This window comes from Bubalus bubalis, chromosome 14 (assembly GCF_019923935.1).
Source record: "Bubalus bubalis isolate 160015118507 breed Murrah chromosome 14, NDDB_SH_1, whole genome shotgun sequence".
In the NCBI taxonomy this organism is placed as follows: domain Eukaryota; kingdom Metazoa; phylum Chordata; class Mammalia; order Artiodactyla; family Bovidae; genus Bubalus; species Bubalus bubalis.
In genome coordinates this window covers 60920706-60939744 of record NC_059170.1, presented here as the reverse complement: position 1 = coordinate 60939744, position 19039 = coordinate 60920706, and the positions used below count along the sequence as shown (strand labels likewise).

General features: G+C 37.0%; 1 protein-coding gene across 6 annotated transcripts in view; it reads left to right on the top strand.

The window, feature by feature from the left end:
* Window positions 1-19039, top strand: part of MLLT10 (MLLT10 histone lysine methyltransferase DOT1L cofactor) — a 210452-nt gene that overhangs the window by 159886 nt on the left and 31527 nt on the right. The gene's annotated exons all lie outside the window — the stretch shown is intronic.

Sequence of the window (19039 nt, the reverse complement as noted above, 5' to 3'; positions counted from 1 at the left end):
AACAGTGATTCAGAATGTTTATAGGTTATACCCCATTAAAGTTATTAATACATTATTGGCTATATTTCCTGTGCTGTATAATAGATCTTTGTGACTTATTTATTTTTTACATAGTTAATATTTTTAATTTTTGAGAAGCTATTATACCGTTTTCCATAGTTGCTACACCACTTTACATTCCCACCAAGAGTGTTCAGGGTTCCAATTTCTTAATATCCTTGCCAACACTTGTTTTCTTGCTTTTTTTAATAGTAACCCTCAAAGGTGTCAAATGTTAGCTTTAAAATTTTTTCTTCTTCATTATATTGAACATCAAGCAATAAAAAGCTTGAGACTTGTCACCAGAGAAGGAAAGAAAAAGAATTTACATTCCATTTTATTCTTCTTATATTTGTTTTCTGTGGTTGTTCTAAAAAATTATCAGAAACTGAAAACAATGCACATTTATTATAGTTCTGTAGAAGTCTGACATGAATCTTACTGGGTCTGTTAAGGTGTGGGCAGGCTTTGTTCCTTTTTCAAATCTGTATAGGAAGATCTGTTTCCTTACATTTTCCAGCTTTGGAGGAGTGCCTGCTCTCCTTACCCTGAGATCTCTGTCTTCAGCGCCATCAATTTTGGGGGGAGTCTCTCGTGTTTCAGTCTGTCTGGTTCTCAGATATACTTTGTGAGGACTCTGGTTATGTGGGGTTGACCCCGACAGTTCTGCTTCTCTGGGTCCTTAAGTTACATACATTTGTGTAGTCTCTTGCCATTTAAGGTAACACATTCATAGGTTGTGGACATTAAGGCATGGGTACTTTTGTGGGGGGAGGGTAGTATTCTGCATACCATATTCGCTTACAATTATTCTAGTGTACTTTAAGAAGGTGTTGCTTAAGTCATTTCCGAGGATTTGTTGAATAATTTTGGCTTTGCACCTTTTTTGTTAACTTTTCTCTCTCAAATTACTGGTGACCTGTTCTGATTGCCAATTCCAGGAGAGAGTCGGGTTTTTATCTTACTTGATTTCATTGCAGAGATAATTGTTGTTCACTCTGTTTTGAAGCTGTTTGTATTCCATTATATCATTCTCCTTTATCTTTTTAATAAATTTATAAAATATTTCGCATTTATAGAAAAGTACAGACATTATGAATTTATTACAGATATAACACCTGTTAATATTTTGCCTTATTTTCATAGATTCTTTTTCAACTTGAGCACTCAGGAATTTACTGCCAATTTAAGAGATAGCATGTTACCAGCACTGTTGAATACTCTTCACCATTGCATTCCCCATGGTTAATGACTACCCTGCATTTTGTTTATAATTCCTTTGCTTAGTTGTTTTGCATGTATGTGTAAAATTGTACTCCCTTATTTCTTTTTCCTACTTTGATCATTTTTTGGAGTAAATGACTTTTGGTCTACTTCTTCAGTATCTTATTTTTTCCCCCAGCATCTTTAGTGAGATAAAATTTATTTAATATGAAAGTTACAATTTTAACCATTTAAAAGTATATAGTTCAAAGGTTTTTGGTATACAGTTGGCCCTTGAATATCTCAAGAGTTAGGGGCCCTAACACTCCTCACATGTAAAATTTTTACATATAATTTATAGTTGGCCCTGCATATACAGATTTCTTTCCTATAGTTATTTTCACATCCACGAATTCAGCCAAGGATCGTGTAGTACTGCAGTATTTGCTACTGAAAAAAATTCACATGTAAGTGGACCCTTGCAGTTCAAATTCATATTGTTTGAGGGTCAACCATATTCACAATGTGATCAGTACCAGAATCTCTTAATCCTAGTATGTTGTCTTCCCCCTCTGTATCCTGGCAATCAATAATCTATTTTCTGTCTCTGTAAGTGTCTCCGACTTTTTACAACCCCATGGACTGTTGCCTGCTCACTCCTCTGTCTGTGGGATTCTCCAGGCAAGAATACTGGCATGGATTGCCATTGCCTTCTCCAGGGGATCTTCCCAACCCAGGGATCAAGCCCCCTTGGCAGGCGGATTCTTCACCACTGAGCCACCAGAGAAATCTGTCCCTCAATTTGGGTTCTGTCTCTATAGATTTGCCTATTTTTGGCATTACACATAGAGGGAATTTGTGTTTGGTTCCTTTTACTTGACTTAATGTTTTTTATGTTTAAACAAAAGGTTTATCTACATTATAGCACATATCAACACTACATTCTTTTTTGTTTGTTTTTTAATGGTTGGATGATACACATTTTATGGGTATATACCATATTTGGTTTATCCAGTCATCAGTTGATGGACATTTGGTTGTTTCCAGTTCTTGAATAGTATGACTGATAACTGCTCTCAACTTTCACACAAGTATTTGTGTGAACATATTGGTTTTATTTTACTTGTCTTGTGTGTGTATGTAGGGTAGAATTGCTGGTTCATTATGGTGACTTTTTGAGGAACTACCAAACTCTTTCCCACAGCAGCTGTACCATTTTACATTTCCATTAGCAGTACACGAGGGTTCCAATTTTACCACATCCTCACCAAGACTACTACTTCCTTTTTTTTTTTTTATAGCCATCCAAGTGGATGTGAAATGGTACCTCATTTTGGTTTTGATTTACATTTCCCTTATGACTCATGAATTAGCATCTTTTTATGTTTTTATTGGGCATTTGTTTTTTGTTTGTTTGTTTGGTTGGTTTTTTTTTTTTTTTTTTTTAGAAAAATTATATCTTCTTGGGTCAGTTTTTATATTTTGGATGTTTCTAAGAATTTGCCCATTTCATCTGGATTTTTAAATTTGTTGGCATATAGTTATTCATAATATTATCTTTATAATCCTTTAAAAATTTTTTTTCATAAGATGTGTAGTAAAGTCCCCTTTTATTCCTGATTATAGTAATATGAGTCTTTTCCTTTGTCAGTCTAGCTGGAGATTTAGCAGTTTTGTGTTTTTTTAAACCAACTTGTGGTTTCATTAATTTCCTTTATAGTTTTCCTGTTCTTTATTGTATTTCTGCCTTTTTTCCCCCTTCTGCTTACTTTGAATTTCGTTTGCTCTTTTTCTAATTTCTTAAGATAGAAAGTTAGATTATTGATCTCAGATCTTTTTTTAAAGATGCAGATTTGACCATGTCACTGTGTTACTTAAATCCTGGTGTTGATGGGATAAATTCATAGTCCTTAACAAGGCATAAGAAGTTTTTCCTGGACTCACCTGCCTCTCCAGGCTCACCTTTCTCTCCTACTTCTTGTGGCATGAGTATATCCTAGTCAGTTTCCTGATAGACTGCTGACTGCAAAAATCAGTGATTTAGACTTTGGTTGTATCTGCTGGTATGACCTTCCATCTGTCTTTATCTAAAGAAAGTAGAATTTAAAACTAAGCATAGATTTATCTCCTGAAATTTTTTTCCCCGTCTATTGACATTAACTAAAAACAAAAAACCTTGCACTTCTGGTGTACTTGGTGGTCTAATGCTTTATTCATGCTGTTTCTACTGCTGTTCCAGACAGTTGTTTTTGTTTCTGTAATCTGTATCTTAGTCATACTTGTCTCACATTTGTGGAGGGGGGGAAAAAACCCATAAACTCTTCTGTTAGAATGCTGAGATTCTGAAGCGTTAAACTGGATTACTTTCTTTATTCGCCCTCTAGTATTGATACATCTCAAAATGTCTTGTTATACAGAACTTTATAAAATTAAAATTTGCTATTTCTGTAAGACTTGCTTTGAAAAACTAATGAAAGTATAAGCACCAAAGACATATTGTATGTTGAATAGTCATTTTGAATTTTGAGCGTATTTCTTGATTTGCTGTTTCTCATAGAAGATCTTAGGACTTAATGATGGTGGGTTTTTTGAAAGTGTGTAAAATATTCCATAAACTTTTGAAATTGGTATTTTTTGATAAGGAAGTAAGAATATCATCAATACAAAGAAAATTACTTTTAGGAAAGCACTTCGCCAAAATATATATTTTAAAAATAGCCTCAAGTAGGATGAATTCTGTTTTATGAGAGAAATTTAGGAAACTTGAGTTGAAATAATATTAAAATTATTGTCCTAACAGAAAAAGAGAATTGAATAGATAGGAGAAAGAATGTAAAAGCCTTTTAGTAAATTTTGGAAACTTTTAAGGCAGTTTGGAAAGGCAAAAAAAAATAGTCATTTGAGGGCTTTGAACAACAGTATTGTTGTTCAGTCGGTAAGTCGTATCTGACTCTGCAACACATGGACTGTAGCACGCCAGGCTTCCCTGGCCTTCACTATCTTCTGGAGTTTGCTCAAAAAACAATGGGGCTAGGTGGGGAGTAAATTTTAAATAGGTGTCTGTGAAGTTAAGTGCCTTGTATTTCATAACATTTTGTTTCATGGTGGTACCTTAGAGCTAGCTAGCTTGAGTGATAGAATTTAGATTTTATGATATTACTGAACTCTAAGTTTAACCTCTAGATTTCATCTGGCAAGTACACTTAAAATAATGATGAAACAAGTACTATGTATACAGGATTGCAGTTTAGTTTCATAGTCCAGTTAAAACCTAGCACATCATCAGCCTGATTTTCATCATCCTATTTAAAGCGTGATTTTGCTCTAGTGCTTTCTAGGTGGTTTAATTATTTGTTTGTTTATAGTTTTTCTGCCTCACTAGACTGTAAAGCCTTGTAGCATAGGCAGTGGATTTTACTCTTTATTTCACTGGTATTTAACTTACCATCTAGTAGACTCTCCATGAATGTTGAATGAATAAATTGTTGTCAGTTGCTACATAGACCTTGAATAGGTTTTATATATTTCTGTAATGTGTTTATTTTCTTGAGAAATTAAGCTTTTGCATTAGGCCATCTTGTTTCTGTCACAGTAGTAACTTGGTTCTTTGCTGCAAAAGTAGAGTTGCTTCATTTGTTTAGCTTCAAGTCTCACTTTTAATATAATTTTGAAATAGTAGATTAAAGTAGCTAAAGAGCTTAGATCTGTTTTCACCACAGTAATATTGGTAATTGATTTCAGTGCCCCATTTACTAAGGTTTTAAATTCCCTTAATTATGGTGCTTATAGTTTGTCACAACCATGCTTATTAAACAAATCTCATTTGATGGAGGAGACAAAGTAATGTCAACCAGTTATTCATAGATATCTGCTATAGAATTAAGAATAATATGAATGCTAATTGATTTGGGGGGAATATTCTCTCTCAAGAACGGGATCCTGCTGCTGCTAAGTCACTTCAGTCGTGTCCGACTCTGTGTGACCCCATAGACAGCAACCCACCAGGCCTCCCCATCCCTGGGATTCTCCAGGCAAGAACACTGGAGTGGGTTGCCATTTCCTTCTCCAATGCATGAAAGTGAAAGGTGAAAGGGAAGTCGCTCAGTTGTGTCCTACTTGTAGCAACCCCATGGACTGCAGCCTACCAGGCTCCTCCGTCCATAGGATTTTCCAGGCAAGAGTACTGGAGTGGGGTGCCATTGCCTTCTCAGGTTTATTCAGAATGATTTGTAGGAAACTAGGTTTTTTTTCTCTTCATAAATGTCCCCTTCTTCTTTCAAGGCAGGATTGAGGTAGAGATCTAAGAACAGGGATGAGTTATTTCCCAGACAGAACTGTTCCCCAGTCCCTCTGTGAATCATCTGAGATTAACTGTGTGTAATGAGGCATCGCTGATGGGAGAAGCTGTTGGTGTGAATAGTGTGGAGACTGAGAATAGTGGATCTAGATCATTCTAGATCTAATTTCTTTTTCATCACAATAGACTTGTTTTTCCTTCTTACCGAATTAGTTGGTATGTTATTTTTATACAATAAATTGTTACACCCCAAGATACAACAAATACTGCTGTTGATTTTGGTATTTGTTCCTAAGGAGGAGGGAATTTAACTAACTACTATATAGCCTTGCTAAGTAATATAAGATATATATTACAGATAAAACAGTAAGACTTTTTCCATCTCGAAGCATCCAGGCTACTTTGCAGATTTCTGTAAGTACCTGAAAGATGGCTGTTCAAGACTTGTAAGTGATAAACACATAAGGACATTAATATATGAGTGGTGAATCAGCCACTGGGGCTAAAAGTCATTTGCAGTATGCATCTTATTTACAAAGTGAAATGTATAAGCATTTCATTGAAACTACAAGAGAAAAAGAATCTGAAAAGTTCTCATTGAAGGAATTGGTATAAATGGACATGAATTTATAAGAATTTATTTTAAATTAAATGATGCTGCTATTTGATAATACCTTTATTTAGAGTGCTACCTTTTTATTTTAGTGAAAAATAAATATATAATTACTAACCTCTTCCCGTTTTGACTTTAACTGTACTGATTTTCCTTCTCATAAGTCTTAAGTTTTTCAACTTGTCTGTCATGGTAGTTTTTAGGAATTGGTTTATTAAAAATTCAAAATTAAAGTGTGTCCTTTCTTTAGACAATGTTGACAGTTTTATACTAACAGAGCAGGAACTTAAATCCATAGGTATGTACCAAACTCAGGCATGGTTCTAAAATAGATAATAGTGTTAAATTAATAATCCTAATGTAGCTTGGGAGCCTTCCATATAAAGCAGCATTAGAGACCTGTAGTCACAGAAATGATAACTGAAAGGAATTCTCCATAAATGTGGATGGTTGGTGGGATGAAGAACTCTATCATGTTCTTATTGTATTTGTTTGAATTTGTTAAGACATGGTATGTTGGGTTTTAAGATTCCGTAAACTATTTACCTGTCAAGATTTAGAAGCCTACCTAAGTCTTTGATTTTTTTAAAGGCTATTTTCTACATCTGTGACACTTCTCTCTCACTGAGAGAAAGAAGAATCGGAGACCATATTCTCTGATTTATAACAATTCTCTAATTCTATAATGTATCTCTGTGTTACTTCTGGAATGGTTGAGAATAAGCATGTATATTCTGAATTTCCTACTCTAAACCAATTAATGTATGCATCTACTCTATCCTTTTCTCTCTCCTAAAAACATCAGTTGTACATATTAATAAAACAAATCTTGCAGGCTGTGAGTATCTGCAGTATTAAACATTCCTTCTCAAGAGTGTCTTGGTTGTTTTTCATTTGGCAAGTATATATTGTTTCTATATCTAAGATCCTGGTTACTTGCTTTGGGGAAATAAGTATATACTGCAAGTGGGTCCTGCCTTTGTTATTGTTGTCAGTCTCTAAGTTGTGTCCTACTGTTTGTGACCTCATGAACTGCAGCATGCCAGGCTTCCCTGTCTTTCACTGTCTCCCAGAGTTTGCTCACATTCATATCCATTGAGTCGATGATGCTATCTAACTATTCCATGCTCTGCCTCCCCCTTCTGCTTTTGCCTTCAATCTTTCCCATCATCAGGCTCATTTCCAGTGAGTTGACTCTTCACATGAGGTGTCAAAGCATTGAAACTTCAGCATCAGTCCTTCCAGTGCATATTCAGGGTTAATTTCCTTTAGAATTGACTGGTTTGATCTCCTCACAGTCCGGGGGACTCTCTTCTCCAGCACCACAATTTGAAGGCATCAGTTCTTTGGTGCTTTGCTTTCTTTATGGTCCAACTCATATCCATACGTGAATACTGGAAAATTTGACTATATGGACCTTTGTTTTGGGAACATAAAATCTAAAAGGAAAAGAACTGTGTATATAAATAATTTCCAGATAATAGTTATAACTTCTTAAATGATCTATAGTATAATAAGAGTTCAAGGTCAGAGGAAATTACTTTTATCTGCGGGAACGAGATATCCAGAGAATGGAACATTTTACCTGATGCTTAAAGTGTAGCTACTTGGAGTGGATTGATGTATATACCTGTTCCTGATAGAATAATATATTCATGTAATAACAGCTAAATATTTGGAATTATGCTTCTCATATTTTTCTTCATGATGCTTGTGGAGCATGCATCATGCTCCAAAAGTATTAGAAGCAACTAATATTTTTATTCCAAATTAGAAAGCTCATATTGAAAGTTGTTTCTAGGTGTGTCAAGATTTAGGAGACCTAAGAATCTGACCTTCTACCCAGATCAGTCCTTAACGGAACTATGGAGAGAGACCAAATCAGTGTAATAAACATATAAAATATGTGAGAGGAAATAATTTTAAACTAAGAAAACATTATAAAAAGATAGAAATTTTAGGTATGGAAGATTATAATGGTTAAAATAAAGAACACCATATATGGAATAAATAGCAATGCATAAAGCCAAGGAAGAAAATAATTAATGGGTAGGTCAGATTAAGGAAATCTATAGAAAGATGGAAAGGATCTGTATAAAAAAATTAAAAAAGAACAGGGAAGCCTGGCGTGCTACACACAGTCCATGGGGTCACAAAGATTCGAACTCGACTGAGTGACTGAACAACAAGGAGGATAGAAGTAGAATCCAGATAACAGGAGCCCCAGAAAGGCAGAGAAAGAATGTAGAAGAGGAAATAATGTGAAGAAATAAGGGAGATAAACTTTCTTTAAAAAAAAAAAAAAAAAAAAAAAAAGAGGTCTTAGATTGAAACAGCTCTTGGAGTGCCAAAGAAAAAAGAGTGAAGAAAAAATTCTCATCTGGACACATTATAGGGAAAATGTAGAAATATCAAGAAAGGAAAGAATTCTAAAACATGGACTCTTAACTATGAAGTGCTTCTTAAGGACATCGCAAAGGACTAAATAGAAGTGATTACTTTTCTAAGGAAATGGTACAACATATGAAAAGACTAGAGTTACAGGGATATTTATCATAGAGGAAAAGTGAAAGTACTGGGAATGTGAAAATTATACTCATTTCTTACGGTATCACCTAGATTTGATTGTTGAGTTTTATTTAGGAAGTTTATCTAATAACTTGAAAATATATCCTGGATATATTTTCCGGATATATCCAGGATATATTTTCCCAGACATCAAACCCAGAACAACAAGTTGTGTATTATTATGCATAAATAATGACTCTATGGTAGAAGATTGTCAATTTCTTATGATTCTTGTTTTCTTGGTGCTCAGATTCTAGTTGGATGAGTCAGAAATATAGAGAATAAAATATTAGACATAATTATCATAGTAACTATGTTAAAGATTTGAGAGTAGTTTTTTCCTTGTCTTCACTTTCTAAAATTGAATGTTGTTGTTACTTTTATGTTTTTATTTAAATAACAAAAAATCTTTCATGAAGAATGAATAATTGTTTTAACAGCTGCCACATCTAATAAGATTATGATCTTCATTTTACTGGACAATTTTTTTTTCCTACTATACCTTCTTTTTTATTAAGGTAAATTAAAAAATAAATCACTGTGTGATGAACTTCATGATGTTTCTCATCTAGGCTTATGATTGATACCAGTTTAGGTGTGTCTTATCTCTTCTTAGTTTAGTACTTTCCTTCATTAACCTGACTACCTATATTTTTTATACTTCATCTGAGCTAAGTGTTTAGGTTCCTGATATTAGCCTTGAGTAACATTTACATTACTTGGCAACATTAGTACACATCACTAGGAAGCTCTCAATTTTTGTCATGGTATTTCAGTTCTTCCTCCCCTTTCCCTGTCCCCACTGTAGTAGATGTCTTTGTCTTTTATTCCTATGAAAACCTTGATCTCTCAACACCCAGTTCTGCAACTGTGCTTGATTTGTATCCATCTTCTTTTCTTTCTCTCCAGTCCTTCTTACAGTCAAAGGCTAATCCTTACTTGTGATCTGGATCTCATCTATCCTTTTTATGCCATCATTTTATGACAGTGAGACCTTATCATTTTAGTTTCTTTACCCTCTCTTTCACTATCACTTATCTTTGACCATCTGCATCTAAACATGCTCTAGTCTTTCCTCTTGAAAAAACACCCCAGACTCTGTTTTAATCCCTTTCCTGTTTGTGTGCCTAAGCTTCAGACCGTTTTCCATGCGCACACCCCTGTTGAAGATCTTCTGTGCTTTTTCATTGAGAGAATTCGTGTCTATCGTCAGTTCTGGACCCAGTTGTAACCATTATATCTCAAATTATTACTCTTCCTATTCTTTCTATTCTTGAGGACATTTTTTAAGATTTTCACCTTTCATATTCCTTACCCTCTCTTTTATAATCTCCACTTGTTAATCTCTGTGTGCTATATCTATTTAATTTCTTTAGCGCTTTTTGTTCACTCATAATTTCTTTATTATTGTTTCTGTTTAGTGAATGTGTTTTTAAATTTTAGGAATTCTTTGTGCGTTTTTCTTTTTTAATGGACCTGGTCTGGTTTTTTCTTTCTTGTTTTTAAGAATTTAGCTCTGGAAAAGGTCAGTTTTCATTCCAATCCCAAAGAAAGGCAATGCCAAAGAAGGCTCAAACTACTGCACAATTGCACTCATCTCACATGCTAGTAAACTAATGCTCAAAATTCTCCAAGCCAGGCTTCAGCAATATGCGAACCGTGAACTTCCAGATGTTCAGGTTGGTTTTAGAAAAGGCAGAGGAACCAGAGAATTGCCAACATCCCTGGATCATCGAAAAAGCAAGAGAATTCCAGAAAAACATCTATTTCTGCTTCATTGACTATACCAAAGCCATTGACTGTGTGGATCACAATAAACTGTGGAAAATTCTGAAAGGGATGGGGAATACCAGACCACCTGACCTGCCTCTTGAGAAACCTATACGTAGGTCAGGAAGCAACAGTTGGCCCTGGACATGGAACAACAGACTGGTTCCAAATAGGAAAAGGAGTACATCAAGGCTGTATATTGTCACCCTGCTTATTTAACTTATATGCAGAGTACCTCATGAGAAAAGCTGGGCTGGAAGAAGCACAAGCTGGAATCAAGATTGCCGGGAGAAATATCAATAACCTCAGATATGCAGATGACACCCCCCTTATGGCAGAAAGTGAAGAGGAACTAAAAAGCCTCTTGATGAAAGTGAAAGAGGAGAAGGAAAAAGTTGGCTTAAAGCTCAGCATTCAGAAAACGAAGATCATGGCATCTGGTCCCATCACTTCATGGGAAATAGATGGGGAAACAGTGGAAACAGTGTCAGACTTTATTTTTTTGAGCTCCAAAATCACTACAGATGGTGATTGCCATCTGTAGTGATTTTGAAATTAAAAGACGCTTACTCCTTGGAAGGAGAGTTATGACCAACCTAGATAGTATATGGAAAAGCAGAGATATTACCTTGCCAACAAAGGTCTGTCTAGTCAAGGCTATGGTTTTTCCAGTGGTCATGTATGGATGTGAGAGTTGGACTGTGAAGAAAGCTGAGTGCCAAAGAATTGATGCTTTTGAACTGTGGTGTTGGAGAAGACTCTTGAGAGGTCCTTGGACTGCAAGGAGATCCAACCAGTCCATTCTAAAGGAGATCAGCCCTGGGTATTCTTTGGAAGGACTGATGCTGAGGCTGAAACTCCAATACTTTGGCCACCTGATGTGAAGAACTGACTCTTTCGAAAAGACCCTGATGCTGGGAATGATTGAAGGTGGGAAGAGAACGGGACAACAGAGGATGATATGGTTGGATGGCGTCACTGACTCGATGGGCATGAGTTTGAAATGAAAGACTGTAAATTAAATAGTTATGCCTCATCAGAATGATGAGGAATTTCATCATTTCAGTCTATTTCACTGTGGACTTACAGATTTGTATGGATTATAATCCGTTTGTTGTGATGCTCAAATTGTTCACAATTAGCCATTGGGAGCCCTTTAAGATGGCTCCATGACCTTCTTATAGGTCTCCACTGTTCTTTTAATACTTCCTCACTACCTGATACTGGTCAGTTGAGGGCCTCCCTTAGCTCCTAGAGGCTTCTTGCTCATCCTTGCACATGTGCCCCTAGGTGATGGTTTGAGTCCTTTTCGTACTTAGAATCTCCTTTGACTTTGCCTTCTGCTGCATTTCTCTTGCTTTCTCTTCTACATCTCCCACTGGCTATCCTGCCCTTCTTTGGTTTTTAAGGGCTCATTTGATTACACTGGGCCCATCCTTATATCCAGATAATGTACCTATTTTAAGTTCAGCTGATCAGTACCTTAATTCAATCTGCCAGGTGTCTTCAGAACAGTTGCTAGATTAGTGTTTGGTTGAATAACCAGGAGAGGGGGAACTTGGGAAACATCTTTCGAATTCTGCTTACCACAGCAGGATAATCTCAGGTTCTTATAGAATGTTGTTCTTTCTCTCATTTTTTATTCCTTTTCTTAGGTTCTTAATCATTTGAAATCTTTGTGTCCTAATCCTTATTTGCTGGTTCCTATTTTCTAAGGTTCTTAGAAGACAGTCAGATTTTAATGTTTATATATGCTAACTTGTGAGAAAGAGGATTGTTCTTCCCTTGTTTTCTAATTTTGGATTGCACTCTCATTTTCTATTCTGAGTTGAGGATGTATCCCTTCAGAGAGTGACAAGACTGCCTAACCCCTTCGTATGTTAATTTAACGTTTGGGATTTACCAGACCAGGAACATGGTGTAAATACAAACCCCCAAACCTATTTGAAGACAAGGCTGTCAACCTATTTGAATCTCAAGGCAGATTTTCCATCCTTTATTCAAAGCTGAGATCAAATTGGAAAAACTTTTTTCTCCCTGTGTATGCTGTGATTTTGGGGGTTTGTGTTTTGTGAGAGTCTTTTGGGGGTGGAGTTGGGAAGGAAAAGCTTAACTTTCCCCTCAAAGTCTAGCCCTTGTAAAGTCTAAACTATATAAACAAGGTCTTACCAATTTCAGCTTTTCCTCCATTGGAGACCCAAGGTTTAACTCTTTTCCTTGTGAGCATTAAAGCCACGCTCTTAGGTTTCGGACAGAGGCTGCTCTAGGGCAGCTGTTAAAGCTTTTCCTCTTCATTTTGGCCCCTAAGGTTTTTTTCTTTCTTTAGGCTCAACCATTCATTTTTAGGTAATTTTAATCAGGAAGATTTTTACATTGCCTGATCTCCCTCATTGACAGAAACAAATTCCCCCATTGATTGATTGATTTTTTTTTTTTTAACCCACTTCATACTGGCTTCTTTCTGCAACTACTACTACACTTAGGTCGGAAATAGCTTTCACATTGCCAAGTTCAGATGGGTATTTTCACTTTTCTTTTTTCATGATCATCTGACATCACTTCCCCTTCTCTTCTTCTTGCCTTAGCTTGGTTATCCTACTGTTTTGACCATTTGTTTTTAGTTTTCTTGTGGCTTCCCTTTCATCCTGATTTGGTGTTGAAATTCCTTGAGGCTCAGTCCTGAGCCTCTGGTTCGCTCATTCCATAATTCTCACCAAATTTAAGCTAAATAAAATCTTTGGCCTTAAGTATTGCAGTGATTAAAGTTAGCTCCCTGATTCCACTCTTCTGTTGTCTGTTTTTAAAAAAAATTATTTTTGACTGTGTCGAGTCTTTGTTGCTTTGTTTGGGCTTTCTCTCGTTGCAGTGAATGGGGGCTGCTTTTTGTTGTGGTGTACAGGCTGCTCGTTGCAGTGGCCTTTCTTGCTGCGGAGCACGAGCTCTAGGCACACAGGCTTCAGTGGTTGCAGCACGTGGGCTCAGTGATTGTGTACATGGACTTAGTTTGTCCACAGCACTTGGAATTCTTGGACCAGGCTTTGAACCGATGTGCCCTGCATTGGCAAGTTGGATTTTTATCCACTGTGCCACCGGGCAAGTCCCCTTCTATTGTCTTTTAAGGCATTGTTCACATTATATTCAAAGTGATCTTTAAAAAATATTATTCTGATCTTGTTACTCTCTAGGTTAAAATGCTTTAATAGTTTTCCATTACTGTGATTTTGGCAAGTTGTTTATTGCCTGCAGAGTTCTACCTGAACTTGTTCTTGGGCTGGATTCTAGCTTCATTTTTGAGTATCTTGTTTCTTTGCTTATTATACCACACAGAGAGTTAGTAGAAAAACCTCATCCAAAACCTTTGGGAGGAGAGAAACAGTAGTTTCCAGGGCCAGGTGAACAAGAACCTAATAGACTACTAGTAGTATTAGACTAACTTAGGTCTGACCGTTCTCTGCCGTGGTGGGCATGTGTTAAACGTGTAAGTTCCCAGCAGAAACGCTCCACATCAGGTTAGATCACATATTCATCCCTGGCCAGGAGTATATCCCTGATGGAAAATAGGGTGCTGTTTGAAAAAGAAATGGGAATGAATTCTCGGCAAGTAAAAATAGAGACCACCCCTAAGGATTTCAGCTCTTTACTGCTGATCCTTTTTTTTTTTTTCTTTCCTTTTTGTACTGTGAATCTTAATTAAGTTACCCTTCATATTCTGTCATAGCACATTCTACTTTTTCATCATAGCACTAATAGTTGTGTGATTATTTAATGTGTGGATCCGTCACTGTAAGCTCCGTGAGTGCAAGGATAGTATCTGTTTTCTTTTTTTTTTAGTGTGTTTAGCAGCACATATTACATTTGATCATATAAGGCACATAAATATTTGTGGAATATTGTAAAATCAGGTCAATTCTGCAATATTCAATTGATATCAAAATGATATAAAACATTTTGAAATATTTTATAATGAAACCCAAAAATGTGTATGGTAAGTTAATAAAAGGATTAAAATTCTCTATCCAGTATATAGGGCTGCTGTATACAGCAAAGCCATAAGCTATGCACTGAAAAGTTTGAAAATATATAATTTTAGTGTTTCCCTCCTGTATCTAGTGGCTTATGAGTACTTATGAGCTCTGCTGTGAGACTGAGTTCTTGCAAGGAAGAATTCCTTTGTGCTCTTTGCTGTCTTCAGTGCCTTTTCAAATAATTAGTACCTCAATATTTGTTGAATGTTAAAATTACCCGTTAAATGGTAATGTTCCCTAGGTCCTGTCTTTAATCTTCTTCTGTTGATCACACTGAGAACTTCTTTGGGTGATCTCATTTTTCCATTCCTTGCCTTGGACCAGTGTCCATATCACAGGTTGTTATAATCAGTTACTTAACGGATCCAAGTAGATGACATAAATGAATGAGGAAAAGGTGATGAATAATGAATGGAGGGGCTCACATGGATTAAACAATCAGTGCCCCGTCCAGAACTCCAGTGGATTGTTGCTATTTCAGGATACATTATCAGGGTGAACAGAACTTCAGGTTTTTCAGAAGAAAATAGAAATCTAGGCTTTTTAATGTGAAGTTTCTGGTTAATATGAACTATAGTTAGCAGGCCAGCAGAAAGCCTTTTTGAGTTTTCATGTTTATTCTATCTTTGTCATCCTTCTGACTCCTGTATCTCTAGACCTGACATCCTTCTGACATCCTTGTATCTCTAGACCTGATTTTTCTGCTAAGCTTCAGACTCCCCACATTCTCTTCTAGACCATCTAGGCCTTCTGTGTCCCATAGGCATCTCAAAGACTGTGATGTTCAACCTGAACCTCAAACATGTATTTAGGAAGTGGTTTCAGTTGTAAAGTCCGATGGCTGTATGAATTTGACTCTTGGTTCCACCATCTACTAGGTCACTAAACAGGTTAGTTCAGTTCCTTAAACTTGTTTGCTCATATGTAAAATGGGAGTAATAGTACTTCATTGGTCTGTTGTGCTAGCACAGTGACCTACACGTAGTAACAAGTGCTGGGTGCTCTCAGTTGCTGTTCCTGCTTCAGTGAATGCTGTTTACCACTCTCACACCCACTTCAGTTCAGTTCAGTCACTCAGTTCAGTTCAGTCACTCAGTCATGTCCGACTCTTTGCGACCCTGTGAACCTCAGCACGCCAAGCCTCCCTGTCCATCACCAGCTCCCGGAGTCCACCCAAACCCATGTCCTTTGAGTCGGTGATGCCATCCAACCATCTCATCCTTTGTCATCCCCTTCTCCTCCTGCCCTCAGTCTTTCCCAGCGTCAGGGTCTTTTCCAGTAAGTCAGCTCTCTGCATCAGGTGGCCAAAGTATTGGACTTTCAGCTTCAACATCAGTCCTTCCAATGAACACCCAGGACTGATCTCCTGGGTGACTGGAGATGGACTGGTTGTATCTCCTTGCAGTCCATGGGACTGTCTTCTCCAACACCACAGTTCAAAAGCATCAATTCTTCAGCGCTCAGCTTTCTTCATAGTCCAACTCTCACATCTATACATGACCACTGGAAAAACCATAACTTTGACTAGACGGACCTTTGTTGGCAAAGTAGTGTCTCTGCTTTTTAATATGCTGTGTAGGTTGGTCATAACTTTCCTTCTAAGGAGTAAGTGTCTTTTAATTTCATGGCTGCAATCACCATCTGCAGTAATTTTGGAGCCCAGAAAAATAAAGTCAACCACTGTTTACACTGTTTCCCCATCTATTTCCCATGAAGTGATGGGACCGGATGCCGTGATCTTAGTTTTCTGAATGTTGAGCTTTAAGCCAACTTTTTCCTTCTCCTCTTTCACTTTCATCAAGAGGCTCTTTAGTTCTTCACTTTCTGCCATAGGTGGTATCATCTCCATATCTGAGGTTATTGATATTTCTCTCGGCAATCTTGATTCCAGCTTGTGCTTCCTCCAGCCCAGCGTTTCTCATGATGTACTCTGCATATAAGTTAAATAAGCAGGGTGATAATATACAGCTTTGACGTACTCCTTTTCCTATTTGGAACCAATATGTTGTTCATGTCCAGTTCTAACTGTTGCTTCCTGACCTGCATACAGGTTTCTCAAGAGGCAGGTCAGGTATGCCCATCTCTTTCAGAATTTTCCAGTTTATTGTGATCCATTTACTGGTGCTTGAGAGTTATTCTTGACTCTTTTCTGTTTTTTTATTCTTCAAATATAATTAGTTTCCAGTCCTGTGAATGTTATTTTTGTAATGTCTCTTTATTGCTGTTGCTTTAAGTTTTTAAAAAATAATATTTTTGCTCATCAATATTACTGTAGTAGCCCTTAACAGCTTTCTCAGTCTCTTTTTAAACCTCTTTCCCAGGCTGTTCTCAGCATTGTGCCTGCGGTTTATGTTTTGCTGAAACACAAAATCTGGTCACACCAAACTTCTGCTTACAGTCCTTCAGTAGTTTCCTATTGTCTCTAAATTTCTAACACATTAATTTTTACTGTTCTTGATTCCTGCTTATTTTTTAGCCTCATTTCTGCTTAGGCTGCATGGGTGGTACATATAAGCTCTTGGAATCTACTTGGCTCTTTGTGGCATGTTTCTTCCTCAAAATGCCCTTCTCCTCTGTCCTGCAGCTTCTTTAGGAATGGGCTTTACAGGTACCCTTCTCACCCACAGTCTCTCCCTCCACGTTTGGGTCAGATGCCCCTCTTTATGCACTCCCAGCCTCCCGAGGATGTCTCTGTCACAGTGCTCTTCACAGTCTTTTGTAATTGTCTCTTTTTTCCACTAAGCTTCTTGAAGGCAGAGACCACATATCTTGAATGGCTTTGTATCTTTAGGGCTTAGAATAATGTCTGGTAAGCAGTGAGCTCTCAGATGTTTGTGGAAATAAATGCATTTGTTGAGTGAATAAGTAATTATCTTTTTTTTTTTTCCTGGAGAAATGGTAGATATAAAAAGGGTCTTAGGAGCCTCAATTATAGCTGTAAGACCTTTAAAAATGTCCCAATTTTTTTTTTATTCCCCTTGTTTGAAGATTATAGGTACTTTTATATATATATTATGAATTAATAGTATTTGTATTTTTTAGACACAAAGTAAATTGTACTGTCATTATAGATAACTAGTTATTGCCTTCAAGGGCTGTGTTTTCTCACTGTTTTTGTTTTTTGTTTTTAATACAGCCCGCTTAGATTCTTTTTTCCCCTGCTTTCTCCTCTGTGTTAGGTTCTTAGGGTCTTATTGCCTCCCAGGAGCCCTGGTTTATTACAAGATTTCTCAGTTTCTTTTGCTGTTGACTCTAAGGGCCAGATAATTCTTAGTTCTGAGGAGCTGTCCAGTTCATTGTGAGATGTTTAGCAACATCCCCTGGCAATTACCCCTAGAGGAGGAAATGCCTACCTTCTCCAGTACACTTGCCTGGAAAATTCCATGGACAGAGGAGCCTGGTGTGCTACAGTCCATGTGGTCACAAAGAGTCGTGACAGGACTGAATGACAGCCCACACACACCATTGACCTATCAGATGCAATAGCGCGTCCTAGTTTTGACAACCAAAAATCTCTCCAGACACTGTCAAGTCTCTTGTGGAGCGAAATCACCCCTGATTGAGAGCCCACTGGTTTATATGGATTCCTGTCTCTTAACCTGTATCCTTAAAGAGCCTTTCCTTGGACTCCTAGACATCAGTATAAGAACATGAGCTCCAATCTTTTTAAAAGAAACCCACAGAGCACTTTTTAAGTAACTCTTTGTTTCCTCTTAACTTTTGTTCATGTTCTCTCTCTGTTCTCTTCCCATCCACTTTTCTAGACAGGATTGCTCCTGTTCTTTCTTTCTGGCTTTTACCCCTGTGGTGCCACTGAAAATGCTTTCAAGTCTTCATAGTCCTTTTCTGTGTTCTCTGATCCATGAATGCATCCAACATCTCGTATTCCATGTCCCTGGCCACCTTGACTCGTACTTAGATATCCCATCCAGTCAGTCATAAAGTCCTGTTTATTTTACTTCTCGAATGTCTACAGAACCCACCGGTACTCTTCATTCTCACCGAGGGGGTGTCCACCAGTGGCATCAAGCTTTTTGTTGTTCTTGGAATGTCTAGTCTTGTTCCCTTTATTTTCTGCATTGTAATCTGGATATTCTTCCTAAGACAGAGTCTCCTACCATTTCAGACCTTCTCAGTTCATGAGCTCTGGCTCCTAACTATCTGCATTTTTGAAAGGTTTACCAGGTGATTTTTATACAGTTTCTAATTACTTCATTTTGCAGTTTAACAAACATGTCATTTCTTTTAGGAATTCCTAAAACCCTTATTATTATTCTTACAAAGCACCTCCTGAGGTGATTTCTGTCTCTTAGCAAACCATCATTGATGTGTAAAAAATGGCTTAGGTTCTTTAAAACACCTGCTTTATGAAAAGTCAGTTTTTATTCATTTTTTTTTAAACCAATAAAATTTATCATTGTGGGAAGGATCGGGAGCAAATATGGGTACTCTAACATATTGATTAATATTGCGTGTCTCTGACAGATTCGACTGCTAAGTTATAAAATATTTTAATAAGACCTT